This window comes from Dipodomys merriami, unplaced genomic scaffold (genome assembly GCF_024711535.1).
Source record: "Dipodomys merriami isolate MVZ:Mamm:240054 unplaced genomic scaffold, mDipMer1.0.p SCAF_93, whole genome shotgun sequence".
NCBI classification, from domain to species: Eukaryota; Metazoa; Chordata; class Mammalia; order Rodentia; family Heteromyidae; genus Dipodomys; species Dipodomys merriami.
Window position 1 is genome coordinate 4,088,959 of NW_027206546.1, and position 17,873 is coordinate 4,106,831.

The following is a 17,873-nucleotide window of genomic DNA, read 5'->3' on the forward strand; positions in this document are numbered from 1 at the left end:
TGTTGCGATCTTGTTGGTTTTCTATGTGTAGGACATCTTTAAGAATCTTTTGCAGGACTGGTTTGGTGGAGATGTATTGTTTCAGTTTTTCTTTGCTATGGAAGGTTTTTATTTGGCCTTCAGTTATGAAGGAGAGTTTAGCTGGGTACAGTATTCTTGGTTGATAGTTGTTTGTTTTTAGGGCATGGCATACGTCATTCCAGGCTCTTCTTGCTTTGATTGTCTCTGCTGAGAAATCTGAGGTTTCCCTTTATAGGTGATAAACCTTTTCTCCTTGACAGCTTTAAGGATCTTTTCCTTGGTCTGGGTTGATCCTGTGTGGATTATAATGTGACGGTGGGATGTCCTATTCTGGTCTGGTCTATTTGGGGTTCTAAAAGCTTCTTGTATCTGAATAGGCCTATCTTTTTGTATGTTTGGGAAGTTCTCTGCTAGGATCCTGTTAAACAAATTTCCTAGACCATTAACTTCTGTTTCTAGGTGCTCCTCTACACCCATTATCCTTAGATTGGGCCTTCTGATGGTGTCTTCCAGGTGTTGGATAGACCTATCATATTTCTTGGACTTGTCTTGGATGGTTGTATGTCCTTTCTCTATAATATCTAGGCTGTCTTCAATCCCTGAGATTCGATCTTCTGCATGGTCTAACCTGCTGTCAAGACTCTCTACTTTGTTTTTTATCTCTTTTCCTTCTAATTGGTCAGCTTTGATGGTTTCAAGTTCTTTGTTGAAACTCTGTTTTAGGTCTTGTATGATTTTCTTTACTTCCTTAATTTGGTGTTCAGTGTTTGTTCTCAAATCACTTAGTTGATTGGTTATGGTTTCTTTGGACTCATCGTTCTGTCTCTGATATTTTTACACTATCACGACATAAGATAATCAGTTTGATTTACAGCATGAGAAGTTATCCACCTGCCTTCCTTGGAAGCAGAGCATCGTCAATAAATATTTATTCTGGTTGTTCACACTACATGTAATGTTTTCTGTACTACTTATCACATTCTTTTTAGTATTTAAAAAAGAATGCTGGCTGAACTCAAATCTCATTCATAGGTTTATGTTAAGTGTTTCACAAGTTTTATTCTCTTAATTCTTAAGATAACATTTGCTATAATGCTAATGTTATTGACATTGTAGTGTTGGGAAAAATTGTAGTTAAAGAAAGTAAGTGCATGGCCCAAAGACACACACAGTGAGGAAGGAAATGAATCAAAATTTCCAAAAGTCTTTCAGCAATACCAAAAAGGTGGGTAAAATCTCTCCATTCTCTTACACTCTCAATTCAATATTCATATTGTCCATGAAATAATAGCATAGCAAATATTGCCCATGGTGATTGTTTTCTGTCACATTTTGTCTTCAACACAGACTGTGTTGGTGACATTGGGTTATCATGGCAGAGCTGAGCTTACAAATTGAGGTCTGAAGACAGCCAAATTTCTTCTGTCCCACAGTTCCAGTTTCTTTTTTAAAAAGTACTAAAACTTTTAAATATCATCACTTACTATCTTTTAACAATTCCCAAACTAATTAAATTGACATATAATCACTCCAAAAGGCTTTCAAATTAGATGATAAAACAGGCCCCCATGAAGTAAATTTTCTTTTATTTTTAAAATTATTCTAAAAGCCTTGTGTTGGCTGGTCACACCTATAATCCTATCTACTCTGAATATTTGCTCAGGAGACTGAGATCTGTGGATAACACTTGGGAGCCAATCAGGGCCAAAAAAAAACAATGAAATTATTTTTCAAAATGTTTAATGAACTACCAAAGATCCAGGAATTGAGGTGCAGCTTATATAGTAGCTCACCAGTATAGACAGGAAAGGCCTAGAAAGACCCTGAAGCCCTGATTTTAAACTCTGAGCACGCCAATATACATGCATGGTGTGTGTTCGCATGCACATGCGTGTTTGCTTGCGCGCTGCCACTCTCTCTATCTCTCTCTGTCACACATACACACACATTCACACACACATGCACATTTATTCAAATTACCTTCATATCAGTGTTCTGCATTACTTTCTTTGTTAATGATATTATATGGGTAAAATAGAGGAAATAAACTCTTCCATCTCAGAACATTTTTAAATGTTTTTTATTGTAATAATACGGTGCAGAGAGGTCACATTTACATGAAGGAGGAAACTAGTACATTTCCTACCAAGCATTTTTACCTCCTCCTTTATATTTCCCCTACCATCCCTTCCCTCCCACCTCCACAAGTACACTCCCCTCTCGCTTCCTTCCTCTGCCTAAATTGCAAAGTTCATTTTTCAACATAGTGTCTTGTGCATCCATTGTTACAATGGGTCAACCTGTATCCCTATTTGAGCATTTTTCCCCTTCCCCTCCCCAAATTAGAGAAGCATACATACAAGATGTAAGTGCTCCAACTTCAAATACAGAGAAAAGAGGGGTTATAGCGTGGGGAGAAACATACAAAGAAACAAAATAAATGACATTGCAAATTATAAGTACTTAGAAACAATAGCAAAAAACAAAAAACCACTTGTGACCCTATCTTGAGGTTCAATTTCTTTAACATCATCTTATCTGGTTATATGCACATATCTTTTGAACTTTTCTGCTTATCCAGACATACATTCGTCATTGAAAATAAGGGGAATCATCGGACCTATGTTTCTTTGGACTTGGCTTACTTCACTCAATATTTTTTTTTCCATTTCCTAACAAATTGGGCGATGTCATTCTTTCTGATGGAGGCATAGAATTCCATTGTGTATATATACCATATTTTCTTGATCCATTCATCTAATTGGGGCACCTGGGTTGGTTCCATATCTTAGCTATCGTAAATAATGTTGCAATAACCATCGTTGTGTTGGTAGTTTTAGTGTGGTCTTGTTTATGATCATTTGGGTAAATCCCCAAAAGTGGGATTAATGTGTCATAGGGGAGTTTTATGTGGAGTCTTCTGATGAACCTCCATACTGCTTTCCAAAGTAGTTGAACAAGTTTACACTCCTACCAAGAATGCAGTATGGTTCCTTTGTGGCCACATACCTTTCAGCATCTGTTGTTGTTAAAATATGGAACGCTCCAAGAATTTGCATGTCATCCATGTACAGGGTGCATGCTAATCTTCTATGTATCAATCCAATGTTAGTGTGTGTGATGCTAAATTGAGCACAGAACATTTTTATACATAAAGTAAAATTTTATTGATTTTATTAAACTAGACAATTCAACAAAAAGCAAGTTCAAAAGAATAGTTGTGAAATTTTAGAATCATGTATTTCTTATATAAGCACACATTTAAGAATAAAACCAAGATAGACATGTCAAAAACAAAATAATTCCAGATATTTGTAGTTCAAGAGATATGTAGGAGGAAGAATTCAATTATTCTATGCAAAGCACCTGTCAAAATGAACATTGCAGCAACTGTTAAGTTTTATTAAAAGTTTTGATGTTTAAATATGCTTAATTTTGGGATTGTGCTTATATATGCCAAAAATAGGACTGTTTGGCAGGTATACAACTTTTCTGTAAAGTATTTAAGATTTATGGTAGCAGACATTAAGTACTAAGTATGTACATTTCAGAGTTTATGGAAACTTTATTAATGAGAAGTTGCAAAGTCTTTGTGTAAAGAGGCAGAGTGAAGAGTTAAGATTTTAACTACACAGTTTCTATTAAAACTTTAGGGATTCCTTACTTTATTTGTTAGCAAGGAATAAATGATGATATAAGCCATAATGTACACATGTATGTTACTATTCACACACATAAATATAGACATGTATACATGCACATATGGAGAAAGACACATAATTTCAGCCAACACAAGTTTCACCAGTTGTTGAATATGACTTAAACGGAATACTTGGAACAATATATGTTGAAGATGTATTTGTCCCTAAGAGTTAATTTATCACTCCTCTTATCTCTTAAAACGTATTTTTAGTGAGATTTGACTTACAAAATGCAGTACAAGTGATAGCAAGTCACTTGGAAACCTCAGTAAGTATAAGTCATATGGTGTCTCCCTTCTCCTCAGGGAATGCTTACTCATGTAGACACTCTCAACAACCAAAGTGGCAGGAGAATACCCTGGAAAAGAGTAATGTTATAAGGATTTAAATGGCATCCTTACTTGAGCTCTTTTTCCAACAACCACCATGAATTCCTTGGCAGATGAGTGAGTCCTCAGAAAACTGGACTCTACATATGCATTTAACTAACCCATGTGAAAATTCCTATGTGAGAAATGCTGACTAAGGTCTTGCTGATTTCCTGGCCAATAAAATAAGGAGAAAAGAAAGTATTTTTAATGTTTTAAAGTTTGAGAATAATTTGTAACCTGTCACTAAATATGTAGAACACAATTATACCAACTGACAAAAAAAATGATGGCATTTCATTTATGTGCTCTTGGACATGGCCAGTGATTTTAGATGTGTCTACACAAATAGAATCAGCATAAATTAAGCCAGAATTTCTTCATTTAAGATATAAGGATACTGGTTGACCTATGTAACAATGAAATATACAAGACACTCTACCAGAGGATGGGTGAAAGGGGGTGGTGTAGAGGTGTGAAGGGAAGGGATGGTAGGGGAAAAACAAAGGAGGGGGGGTAACAATGCTCAATAAGAAATGTACTCATTACTTTACTTATTTAACTGTAACCCCTCTGTACAGTATTTATAATAAAAATATATGTTAAAAAGATACAAGATCCGGGCGCTGGTGGCTCACGCCTGTAATCCTAGCTACTCAGGAGGCTGAGATCTGAGGATCGCGGTTCAAAGCCAGCCCGGGCAGGAGAGACCGTGAGACTCCTATCTCCAATAAACCACCAGAAAACCGGAAGTGGCGCTGTAGCTCAAGTGGTAGAGTGCTCGCCTTGAGCTGAAGAGCTGAGGGACAGCGCCCAGGCCCAGAGTTCAAGCCCCACGGCCGACAAAAAAAAAAAAAAAAAAAAAAAGATACAAGAAAAACTTCTGTGCTTATATGAAATTGTATTTGTCACTCAATATAAGTAAGGTATTTGTTTTAGACCATAGGCTTATTACTTTGGATATTCAAAAACTGCACATGAACACAGTATATTATTTACATTAGAATCTGCCCACATGCTAGTGCAGTATAATTACTATGAGAATTTTTACTACATTCTATGTTTGTAATGAAAATTAAAGTGTATGCACTATAAACAGATACAAATTTTTTCAGATAAATTTTGTATGCAGTTTGTGGATGGAATTTGGAGAGCAATTTTGAAAAGCACAAATTTCATCAAAAAGACGTCTGCAAATTGTAACAAGGAGCTAATACAGCATCATTGAATAGTATTGAACTTCAAGGAAAACTACTTGAATTGAGACAATATCAGAAAATGTAACAACCAAGGACTTTTTAGAAATGCAGGTGCTAGATTTCTCATGTAGAGCTTTCATAACAGTTTGTGAAGCACAAATCAGAACCTCACTGAAGTGTAGATGGTTTTCCCTCAACTTTCTGTCATGATCAGTCACTATCAATCAACATACAGCTAATCTTGAATAATCCTCTAATAAAATGCTGATGGAGGGGCTGGAAGGTGGGCTGAGTGGTAGAGTACTTGCCTTGCATGCATGAGGCCCTGGGCTCGATTCCTTAAGACCACATAAGCAGAAAAGAGCCAGAAGTTGCACAATGGCTCAAGTGGTAGAGCACTAGCCTTGAGTTCAAAAGGTGAGGGACAGTGCCAGGGCCCAGTGTTCAGCCCGCATGACCGACAAAAAAAAAAGTGACCAGGGACTAATACCTTGGTAGTCAAAATTTTGATGGAGATGGAGTATTTATATGCAGAAAACCTTGGAAGCCTAACTTTTACTAATTAGGACAGTATGTATTCTATGGCCCAGCCTAGAGAAAATTCGGTAAACATCCATTTACAACCTTCTGAATAATTCTGATTCTGCCCACATCACTTATCTATCCATACCTGTGCCTGAGTGAAAGGATTTGAAAGGAATTTGTCATTTAAAATTTAAATTTAGGGTTCCGGGAAGATAGCAGAGGAGAAGCTGGAAGCTAAACAAGCTCTCACATAGGAAGCAGTTTTAGTGCTCCAGTTAAGAGTCCTAAGCCAGATAATCACACCAAGTGTGCCACCACAGTACAGAGAGTTAGGCCAGATAGGGAAAATCCAGGCAAGGAGACAAATCTGAGCAATTGCCAGCAGCCATGGTTGTGACTGTGGCGGGGCTGGTGGTGGCTATAGCCACCATACCTGCAACACAGAGAGTCTAGGACAAAGGCACCAGACACAGCAGGCAAGAGGATTCTACTCAACACCAGCAAGAACTGACAAAGAGCAGACATCTTCATCCTTCAGACCGCAGGCCAGAGATGACCCAGGAACCAGACTCCTATGTGAGTAGAAGCCTGACTTCCTCACTCCTTCTCAGGGAGCAGAGATGAGAAGGCAACCCCTCCCTGCCCACTACCGGAGATCTCCCTCTTTGACACTGGCGAAGGCCTGGCTGTGCAGCTAGCTCAAACTCAGTCCTTGAATGAAAACAAAAAGTCATTTATCAGGTCACACGAATCTAACCTGAACTGCCAGGCTCAGCTCCACCCAGGGAAAATTCACCCAGCCCGGGCCTACACCAGCCACAGGAGCACCTTTCTTCACTGGGTAAACAGAGCCAGAAGCTGCCGCTCCCTACAACAGCCTAGACAATCAATTGAAATTCAGTAACAGTAAACCCTGAGAATGGCTCCTGGCTGGGCTCTGTGACTGCCTCAGAAGCTAGCCCCTCAGAGCAAAGCTACTGCTTGCTGAAAGGCCTCAACCCTACCCAGAATCTAGCACCATCACAGCATCTCCAAATTAGAAGAAACAGCCATCACCCTCTTGTGGGATACTCGAAGCATATATCCCTCCCATTGAACTAGCCTGGGAGGAGGATGACAATATCCTGGATAGAGCAAAGCATTTTTCTGCCTACTCAAAGAAACTGACTTAAGAAAACAACCAAGTTACAGGAAAATAAAACACAACAAGCAGACCAGAGACTCCAAAAAGAGACTGGTTATGGACACAAGGGAGATACAGAATCTTCCCATCGCACCCCAAAAAAGCAAAGTACTATTTTGGTACCTTTTATTAATTTTTTAATTGTGAAAAAACTGTACAGAGGGGTTACAATTACATGGGCAAGATAATGAGTACATTTCTTATCAAGCATTGTAGCCACTTCCTTTGTTTCCTCTTCCCATTCCTTCTAAGCCTCCTCCTGCCCCCCCATCAAATCCTACCCCCTCCCCCCCACCAAAGTTGTAAAGTTCGTTTTCGACATGGGAACTTGTATTTCTCATTGTTACAAAGGGTCCAACTGTATCCCTATTTAAAAGACTTGTTTTCCCCTTCCCCTCCACAAATTATACCGAAATGAAATACAGTGAAAGCAAGGGTTATACTGTGGTGATGGTTCATACAAAGCAACAAAGAAATAATCTTATAAATGCGTTAGAAACAAATGCATGAAAGAAAAAAAAAACTTTTAAATACATATGTTAGGGTTTAATTTCCTAACATCACTTTATCCTACCTTTTCTGCTTGACTCATACATATACTAACTATTGCAAATAAGGGAAAGCATGGGACCTATGTTTCTTTGGGCTTGGCTTACTTCACTTAATATAATTTTTTCCAAGTTTTTCCATTTCCTAACAAATGGGGCAATGTCATTCTTTCTGATGGAGGCATAGAATTCCATTGTGTATATATACCACATTTTCTTGATCCATTCATCTACTGAGGGGCATCTGGGTTGGTTCCATACCTTAGCTATGGTAAATAATGCTGCAATAAATATAGTTGTGCTGGTAGCTTTAGTGTGGTCTTGTTTGTAAACATTTGGGTAAATGCCCAAATGTGGGATTGCTCGGTCATAGCGGAGCTCTATGTGGAGTCTTTTGAGGAACCTCCATACTACTTTCCAAAGTGATTGAACAAGTTTACACTCCCACCAACAATGAAGTAAGGTTTTCTTCTGTCCACACCCTCCAGCATCTGTTGTTGTTAGAGTTCTTTATTTTTGCTATTCTAACTGAGGTGAGGTGGTATCTCAATGTTGTTTTGATTTGCATTTCATTTATGGCTAGGGATGTTGAACATTTCTTCATGTGTCTATTGGCCATCCTTCTTTCTTCTTCAGAGAAGTTTCTCTTTAAGTCTTTAGCCCACTTATTTATTGGGCAGTTGTTTCTTTGAGGATTTGTTGTTGGGGAATTTAATTTTGTGAGTTCCAAGTATATTTTAGATATGAAACCCTTGTCTGTTGTTTGGCTAGTGAAGATTTTCTCCCAATCCGTGGGCTTTCTATTGAATTTGGAAGCAATGTTCTTTGCCATGCAGAACTCTGCAACTTCATGCAATACCATTTGTCCAACCTTCCTTTGGTTTGTTGTGTTTCCGGGTCTCTATTCAGAAAATTTCTTCCTGAGCCAAGGAGACCTAGGGTTTCTCCTATTCCATCCTGTAATGTTTTCAGAGTATCTGCCTTTGACTTCGAGGTCTTTGATCCATTTGGAGTAGATTCTGGTCCAGGGTGAAGTATAAGGATCTAGCTTTGGTTTTCTACAAGTAGTTAACCAATTTTGCCAGCACCATTGACTGAAGAGGCTGTCTTTCTTCCATTCTATTATTTTAGCACCCTTATTGAAGATTAGATGGCTATAGGTCTGTAGGTTCATTTCTAGGTTTTCAATTCTATTCCATTGGTCCTGAGGTCTGTTCTTGTGCCAGTACCAAGCTGTTTTGATTACTATGGCTTTATAGTAGAGTTTTAATTTTGGTATTGATATTCTTCCAGCAGTGTTCTTTCCGTTGAGGATTGTTTTTGCTGTTCAGGGTCTTTTATTGTTCCATATGAATTTTTGTATTGACTCTTCTATTTCCTTGAAGAATGAGGTTGGAATTTTTATAGGTATCGTGTTGAATTTGTAGAAGGCCTTGGGAAGTATTGCCATTTTCACGATGTTAATCTTTCCAATCCAGGAGCATGGGAAGTTTTGCCATTTTATAAGTTCTGTTTTGATTTCCTTTTTAAAGTTTTCATCATAGAGGTCCTTCACTTCTTTAGTTAAGTTAATTCCTAGGTATTTTATTTTGTGTGTGGCTATTACAAATGGAGTTGCTTTCCTAATTTCAGCCACACTTTTCTCATTGTTGGCATACAGAAAAGCCACTGATTTTGGGGGGTTAATTTTATACCCTGCTACTTTGCCAAAGTTTTGAATCAGCTTGAGTAATTTGGGAGAGGATTCTATGGGATTCTTTAAATACAAGATCATGTCATCTGCAAAGAAGGAGAGTTTTATTTCTTCTTTCCGTATTTGGATCCCCTTTATTTCTGCATCTTGTCTTATTGCTGTAGCTAGGCATTTTAATATTAGATTGAAGAGAAGTGGAGAGAGTGGAAATCCTTGTCTTGTTCCTGAGTTAAGAGGAAATGGCTTTAGTTTTTCAACATTAAGTATAATGCTGGCTGTAGGTTTGCCATATACAGCCTTTATTGTATTGAGGAATGTTCCATGGATTCCTAATTTTTCCAAAACCTTCATCATAAAGGGGTGTTGGATCATGTTGAATGCTTTTTCTGCATCTATTGAGATAACAGTGTGGTTCATATCCTTGCTCCTATTCATGTGGTGAATAATATTAATTGATTTGCGTATATTAAACCAGCTTTGCATCCCTGAAATGAATCCTGTTTGATCGTGGTATATGATTTTTGGGATGAATTGTTGAAGTTGATTGGCCAAAATTTTGTTGAGAAGATTTCCATCAATGTTCATCAAAGAAATGGATCTATAGTTCTCTTTCTTTGATGAGTCCCTACCTGGTTTTGGGATGAGGGTTATGATGGCTTCATAGAATGTGTTCGGTAGTTAGCTTTCTCTTTCAATTTCTTTGAAGAGTTGGTGAGTATTTGGTGTGTTCTCTGCTTTGAAGGACTTGTAGAATTCCGCTTTAAAACCATCTGGTCCTGGACTCTTCTTACCTGGGAGATCTCTTATTGTTGTTTCTATTTCAGTGCTTGATAAGGGCCTGTTAAGATGGTTTAACTCATCTTGGTTTAGTTTTGGCATGTCAATACTTGCTAGGAAAAGGTCCATTTCTGCCAAGTTCTCAAACTTATTATCATAAAGTTTTGAGAAGTATTCCCTTATAATGTTCTGAATCTTGGTTGTTTCCGTGGTGATGTTTCCATTCTCATCTCTGATTTTACTTATTTGGGTGTGTTCTCTTCTTTTTCTGATAAGATTTGCTAAGGGTCTGTCAATTTTGTTAATTTTTTCGAAGAACCAACTCTTTGTTTTGTTGATTGTTTCTATAGCTTTTTTTGGATTCTAATTCATTTAATTCTGATTTAATTTTAATTATTTCTTTCCATCTACTGGATTGGGGTTTATCTTGCTGCTCTTTTTCAAGGAGGTTCATATATCTCATTAAATTGTTGGTTTCAGATCTCTCCAATTTGTTGATGTAGGAATTCAGAGCTATAAACTTGCGTCTGAGTACTGCCTTTGCTGAGTCCCAGAAGAGCTGGTAATTTGTGTGCTCATTTTGGTTGAATAGCATGAACATTTGAATTTCCTTTCTAATCTCTTCCTTGAGCCACTCGAGATTCAGCAGTGTATTCTTCACCCTCCAGGTGTTACCGGAATTTGTTTGGTGGCTTTTGGTGTGGAGCTCTAATTTTATTCCCTTGTGGTCTGAGGAATGCAAGGTATAACTTCAGTGTTTCTGAATTTGGACAAGTTTGCTTTGTGGCCTTAAATATGTTCTATTTTAGAAAATGTTCCTTGTGCTGCTGATAAAAACGTGTATTCTGATGCTATTGGGTGATATATTTGGTAGATGTCTGTTAAATCTAATTGATCTATGCAGTTGTTTTGATCTGCGGTTTCTCTGTTGAGTTTTGGCCGAGTTGATCGATCTAGTGGGGAGAATGGTTTGTTAAAATCCCCAACAATTAATGTCTTTGGATCTATGTGAGATTTGAGGGAAAGTAATGTTTCTTGGATAAATTTGGATGCTCTGTTGTTTTGCGAATAGATATTTAGAATTGTAATATCCTTCTGAAGGAGAGATCCCTTAATCACTATGTAGCGATCTTCTTTATCTCTTCTCACAAATTTTAATTTGAAGTCTATTTTTTCTGAAATTAGGATTGCAACTCCCGCCTGTTTATGTGGGCCGTTTGCTTGGTAGATTTTGTTCCAGCCTTTAACATTGAAAATGTGTTTGTTTTTATGGGCAAGATGTGACTCCTGAAGGCAGCTGAAAGAACGATCGTGTTTTTTAATCCAACTAGACATGTCCCTTAATTGGAGAGTTAATTCCTTTAATGTTAAGAGATAGGACTGAGAGGTATTTGGGAGTTCCTGCCATATTATCTACCTTCTTGGGGGCTGAGGATACTAGGTTCTTCCTATGGTTCTTGGATTCTCAGTTTGGGTGCTGTTTCTTGGCCTTTATTGTGGTCTTTTTGGTTTTCTATGTGTAGGACATCTTTAAGAATCTTTTGTAGGGCTGGTTTAGTGGAGATGTATTGTTTCAATTTTTCTTTGCTATGGAAGATTTTTGTTTGGCCTTCAGTTTTGAAGGAGAGTATAGCTGGGTACAGTATTCTTGGTTGATATTTGTTTGTTTGTAGTGCATTGCATACATCATTCCAGCCTCTTCTTGCTTCGATTTTCTCTGCTGAGAAATCTGAGGTGATTCTACTTGGTTTCCATTTATACGTGATTAATCTTTTCTCCTTGACAGCTTTAAGGATCTATTCCTTGGTCTGGGTTGATCCTGTGTGGATTATAATGTGAGGGTGGGATGTCCTATCCTGGTCTGGTCTATTTGGAGTTCTAAAAGCTTCTTGATTTCAATAGGCCTATGTTTTTGCATGTTTGGGAAGTTCTCTGATAGGATCCTGTTAAACCAATTTTCTAGATCATTAACTTCTGTTTCTAGGTACTCCTCTACACTCATTATCCTTAGATTAGGCCTTCTAATGTAGTTTTCCAAGTGTTGGATAGATCTCTCCTATTTCTTGAACTTGTCTTGGATGGTTGTATGTTCTTTCTCTATAATGTCTAGGCTGTCTTCAATCCCCAAGATTCGATCTTCTGCATGGTCTAACCTGCTGTCGAGACTTTCTACTTTGTTTTTTATTTCTTTTCCTTCTGGTTGATCAGCTTTGATGGCTTCAAATTCTTTGTTAAATCTTTGTTTTAGATCTTGTATGAACTTTTTTACTTCCTTAATTTGGTGTGCAGTGTTTATTCTCAAATCATTTAGTTGATTTGTTATGGTTTCCTTGGACTCCCATTCCTTCTGTTGGGTTCCATTCAGCATTCCATTGGTGGTCTTCCTGACTTCCTTCAGCTCTTTGTTAATGGATTCCATGAATGCCTTTAGTGATCTTTGTGTTTTCTCATCCTGCTCTCTCAATTCCTGTATTACTCTTTGCTGAGCTTCCTCACGTTTATGCCATTCCTATAGTTCTCTTTGAGTGCTCTCAGCCTGCTCACACCATGCCTGCCTTTCTCTTTGGGTATTCTCAAGCTGCTCACGAAAATCCTGTATCAGTTTTTGAGTAGCTTCCTCATGCTCATGATATTCCTGTAAAAACCTTTGGATTGCCTCCTTTCTCTCCCTATCACGCTCATACAGAGTCCTTTGTATGTTTTCAATGTTTTCATATATCAAGTTTGCCATCCGTGTTTGTAGAGCTATTTTGGAACTTTCCTCTGTTTTATTCATATCTGTTCTGTCCCCTAATTACCATGAGTACAGGTTGAGATACCGGACTTTCCATTTTTCTTGTGTTTTTCCGGTGTATTCAGCCCATTTGGGATGAAAGTAACACCAGTTTTGTGCTAGAACACTACCTTAAGGCAAGAATCAAGCAAAGTCTGTATTTGCACAGTCAATAGTCTGCAGATACAATCTAGTTCAAAAGAAACATCTATTCACGATCAAACAACTGTATATTAATGTGCTATGAACCCCATATAAGAATTTGGTGAACCAGAAATTATTAGGTTTAGGAAGAGATGTGGGTAAAAAATAGGAATAGAGTGATGTGGGAAGGCACAGGGAGTGTTAACTAAGTTCTAATCTCAAAGCAGGAAATAGGTTGGATAGGATGAAAGTAGAGAGAGAGAAAAAAAAGAAGAAAGAGAAAGGAAACAAAAAGAGACCAGAAAAAAATAGAAAGGTAAAAAATTAAAAAAATATTATTCAGTTTGAAAAACAAACTATCCAGAGAAGATCATGAATATAATGAGAGAAGGGGAGGGATATAAAGGAGATGTGAAAAACTTAAAAATAAAAATACTTAAAATATTATGTAGGTATAAAGAGGTAGTACTGCTATTAAGAAATTTAAGTCTAAGAGTTTTTAATTTGAGTAATAAATTTGTGGATTAAGTGTGTACACAATGGGAAATAAGGTCTAATAATCGACTATGGGTTTATCTGAGGATGTGCAGAACAGCAATTAAGTCACATAAAGAAGAACGAAAGAGAAGAACAGGAGAAAAGGATAAGATGGTAAGAAAAAAATCAGAAGTTCAGTAGAGCTAGACAAAAAGCAAAACAAAACAAAAAAAAAAGAAAAAAACACACACACTTATACCCCTAAAATAAAATTCTAACAGGAAAAAAAATTACTAGAAAACAATTTTTTTCAAAAAAGGTAAAAATTAAACTTTAAAAAAATTTTAGAAAAAAAATTTTTTAATATTATTTTATTTTATTTGAGAACATACTGTACAGAGGGGCTACAATTACATGGGCAGGATAATGCATACATTTCTTACCAAGCATTGCAGCCTCCTCCTTTGTTTACCCTTCACCTCCCTTCCCAGCCTCCCCCCTCCCTCCACCCAATTATACCCCCCTCCCCCCCCACACCGACATTGTAAAGCTGGTTTTGACATGACATTTTGTACTTCTCATTGTTGCAACAGGTCCACCTGAATCCTTAAATGACTTGTTTGTCCCCATCTCCTCCACATGTTATACTGACATCAAATATAGTGAAAGTGGGGGTTACACTGTGGGGGAGGGACATACAATGCAACAAAGAAATAATCTTATAAATGCGTTAGAAACACATGCATGAAAGCCTCCATCAGAAAGAAAAAAATTTTTTAATAAAAGGTACAAAATAAAAAGTTCTTTGATTTTTTTGGAAGGGTGGGAAAAATCCTGTATCTCCCTTGAGTCTGTAACCAGCCTCTTGTTGGAGTCTCTGGTCTGCTTGTGTTCCTGTGGCTTGGTTGGTTACTTAATTCAGTTTCTTGAACAGGCAGAAAAATGCTTTGCTTTCCCCAATATTTTGCGATCCTCCTCCCAGGTTAGTCCAATGGGAGGGAGATGTGCTTTGAGTATCACAAAAGCGGGAAATGGCTTTTTCCTCGAGTTTGGAGATGCTGTGATGAGGCTAGGTTCAGGGTAGAGTTGAGGCCTTTCAGCAAACAGTGGCTTTTCTTGGGGGCTGGTTTGTGAGAAACTCACAGAGCCCAGCCTGGAGCAACTCTCAGGGTTTCTGTTTATTGAATTTCAATTGATTGTCGAAACTGCTAAAGGGATGCGCAGCCTCTGGCTCTGATTACCTGGTTGAGAAAGCCACTCCTGGGGCTGGCGCCAGAGCTGGGTGACTTTTTCCTGGGTGGAGCTGAGTCTGGCAGGTTTGTTTAGGCTCTTGTGATCTGCTAGATGACTCTAGATTTATTCCAAGGCGTGAGTTGGAGCTAGCAGCTCTGGCGAGCTTTGTCAGTATCCAAGATGGTGATCTCTGGTACTGGGGGGGGGAGGGGTGCTCTTCCCTCCTCTGCTCCCTGAGAAGGGGTGGGGATGTTAGGCTTCTACTCATGCCGAGTCTTGGTTCCTGGTCGTCCCTGGTCTGCGAACTGCTGATGAATTGGTCTTCTTGTCGGTTCTTGCTGGTGTTGAGTTGAATCTGCTCTCCTGCCACATCTGGCTCCTTTGTCCCGGACTCTCTGTGATTCAGGTATGGCAGTTGTAGTCTGCGCCATCACCGCTGCCGCTGCTGAAGCAGCTGCTGGCAAGTGCTCAGAGCTGTCTCCTTGCCTGTATTTTCTCTCTCTGGCCTAACTCTCTATCCTATGAATGCACACTTGGTGTGATTCTCTGGCTTAGGACTGTTCACTGGAACTCTAAAACTGATTTCTATGGGAGAGCTTGTTTAGCCTTCAGCTTCTCCTCAGCCATCTTCCCGGAACTCCCATCTTTAAAAAAAAATATTTTGTTTGCTCTATTAATTGATCAGAGGAATGGATTTTGTGGCAAGCTAGGTCATTACACATCTGTCTCAATCATTGTCTCTCCCTTTCTTGATTCTCATAGATAATATGATTACTCCATAATAATCCTAATTTATTTTGCTTTTATATTTTTGGTTGCAGCATTTCACTTTTTGCTCTGCCATTTCCCAAATCATTTATATAGAAGGCATTATTTCCTATTTTCTCATTCCTAGAGTAAGCTGCACATGAAGAAATCACTGGTCCTCATTTTCAGTGTGTACATTTGAATACGGAGGAAAATCTTTCCTCTGCTCTCCATCAATTCCCTACTCTCCAATTAGAATAATTTTGAATAGTAAAATTTGAAAAAGAGAAAATAAATCATGGTGAATAAACAAATGCAGAAAAATCGCCCAATATTTCTGACCAGTTCAACCAATGTGAACTATTAGGGAAATATATGGACACCTCATTCCCACTGGCACTGAAAGTCTCTGGTTAGGCAATTCTGAGGAATATGAAGAACAAGATAAAAAAGTAAGGAATGATATCAATTGCAAGAAAAAAAAGTGGAGAAGGATCCAAGCAAATTTCTTCATTAGGCTGCCAAAAATATTCGGCTTATTACAGTGTGGAGACTTCTTTCCCAAAAGGCCACTCATGTTAATAGTAGGGATGATGATGAGTATACCCCTCCTCATCGAGAAGCCTACAGTGGACACTTAGACATTGCCAGTGATTTGTTTTCTCAAGCGGCACATGCAATAACTTTAGATGACTGGACACCCTTGGACAGTGCATATACGTGGTATAATAGCAGAGTGGCTTCTTTCTTACTTCATTATGATACAGATACCAATGCCCAAAGTTAAGGCCTCTTGACCCCCTTACATCTTGCTGCTGAGAATTGAGATAGCAAAGATATGCTTGATCTCCTTCTTTTGAACCATTATATAAAACCAGGCCTAAAGAACAACATAGAAATAACTGCATTTGATATTGCCCAAATGATAAGTATGTATCATTACCTCTATGATGTGGAAGGCTGTACAAATTGTTCACCTAAGTCTTAATGGTCGGGTTAAGTTTCTTAAATTTCAAAAATGCAAGTCCATCTTTTGTGTCCCTACAAAATATTTTCACAATCCAAATAAGAGCAATATCTTTTTTTTTTTTTGGTCAGTCATGGGGCTTGAACTCTGGGCCTGGGAGCTGTCCCTGTGCTCTTCAGCTCAAGGTGAGTGCTCTACCAATTGAGCCACAGCTCCACTTCCAGTGTTCTAGTGGTTTATTGGAGATAAGAGTAAGACAGACTTTCCTTCTCAGGCTGGACTTGAACCATGATCCTCAGATCTCAGCCTCCTCTGTAGCTAGGATTATAGGCATGAGCCACCAGTGCCCGGCAACACCAATATTTTACTGTAAAAATTCATGGATTCCGCGGAATTCTTCCAAGTGAATTGCCTGCATTGGATGTCAAAATGTATTCAATAGTTTTTTGTATACATATATAATGATTTCTTCAGAGTTTGTGATTTTTTAATCAGAAATAATTTTAACTTACCTTTTGAAATGAGTAGTAAAGAAACTAAAATATTTCTGGAGCTTGTCTGAAAAAGTATATTTTAAAATATTCTATATTCTATGTTTGCATAATGTTCATAATTTATTTTATTTTCTCTTAGATATACTCCGTATTCTACACTATTTTATAATATATAGGTTCATTAATGTGTCCTTTCCAATTGCATTCCATATAGAAACTGTTTGATTCCTTTTTTTTTTCTAGGTCTTAATATTATTTTTCTTTGGGATAAAATGAAAATGTTGTCTAATTTGAAGAGTTTTGTAAAGATTATGCTATGTAAACGTCTTTCTGAGGTGAAGATTTAATACGCTGATGTCAAACTAAATTTAATTATATGAATTACGTGTATTGTTATAATTTGGTAATCAACTTTTTAATAACTGTTTATCATTTCTTGCATCTGAAGAATGAAAAATATGGAATATTCTCAAATTTTCATATTATCCTTGTGCAAGTGCCATGTTAATCTCTGCATTGTAATTTCGGTATACATGCTGCTGAAGCATGTACTATCCTCTAAATTTAAGCAGTTAATGATGCAATCTTTATACAAGCTTATATCTATGGGTGCCTAGTAGTAACAAGGAAAGCTTATTGTTCTTAACAATGCTATCGATCATATTTCCCTAAAATTCTGTGAATAGTGGAAAAAATTATATTGATCAATCGATTGCTCACATTTGCATTTTTTTTCAAAGACTATCAAGTGTTTTAATTTGGAATTTGATCGTACACTCAATTATTTATAGATAGGTCCAAAGGTGATGGCTTTTTCAAGTACTTATTTATCCAACTTTGTTAGCTATGTGGACCTAATGGATTCAAAGTAAGCATTGCTTAAGAGCTACTTCTAAACTTCTTCAGCTGACATTTTCCCAAATGAGGAGTTACTGGCACAAATGTGTACAAGAGCCTTTACCCTTCTTCCATGTGGGAACAGACCAACCAGAATATCTTACCCTGACAGCATAGATTGTATTA

General features: G+C 37.7%; 1 non-coding gene and 1 pseudogene across 1 annotated transcript; both read right to left on the bottom strand.

The window, feature by feature from the left end:
- Positions 1-3,050: 3,050 nt before the first annotated feature.
- On the bottom strand, positions 3,051-3,157 carry LOC138821702 (U6 spliceosomal RNA). The gene has a single exon (XR_011370192.1). It is a non-coding gene; the product is annotated as a U6 spliceosomal RNA (small nuclear RNA).
- A 14,145-nt stretch (positions 3,158-17,302) lies between these two features.
- LOC138821725 (U6 spliceosomal RNA) lies at positions 17,303-17,398 on the bottom strand (annotated as a pseudogene).
- Positions 17,399-17,873: the final 475 nt, after the last annotated feature.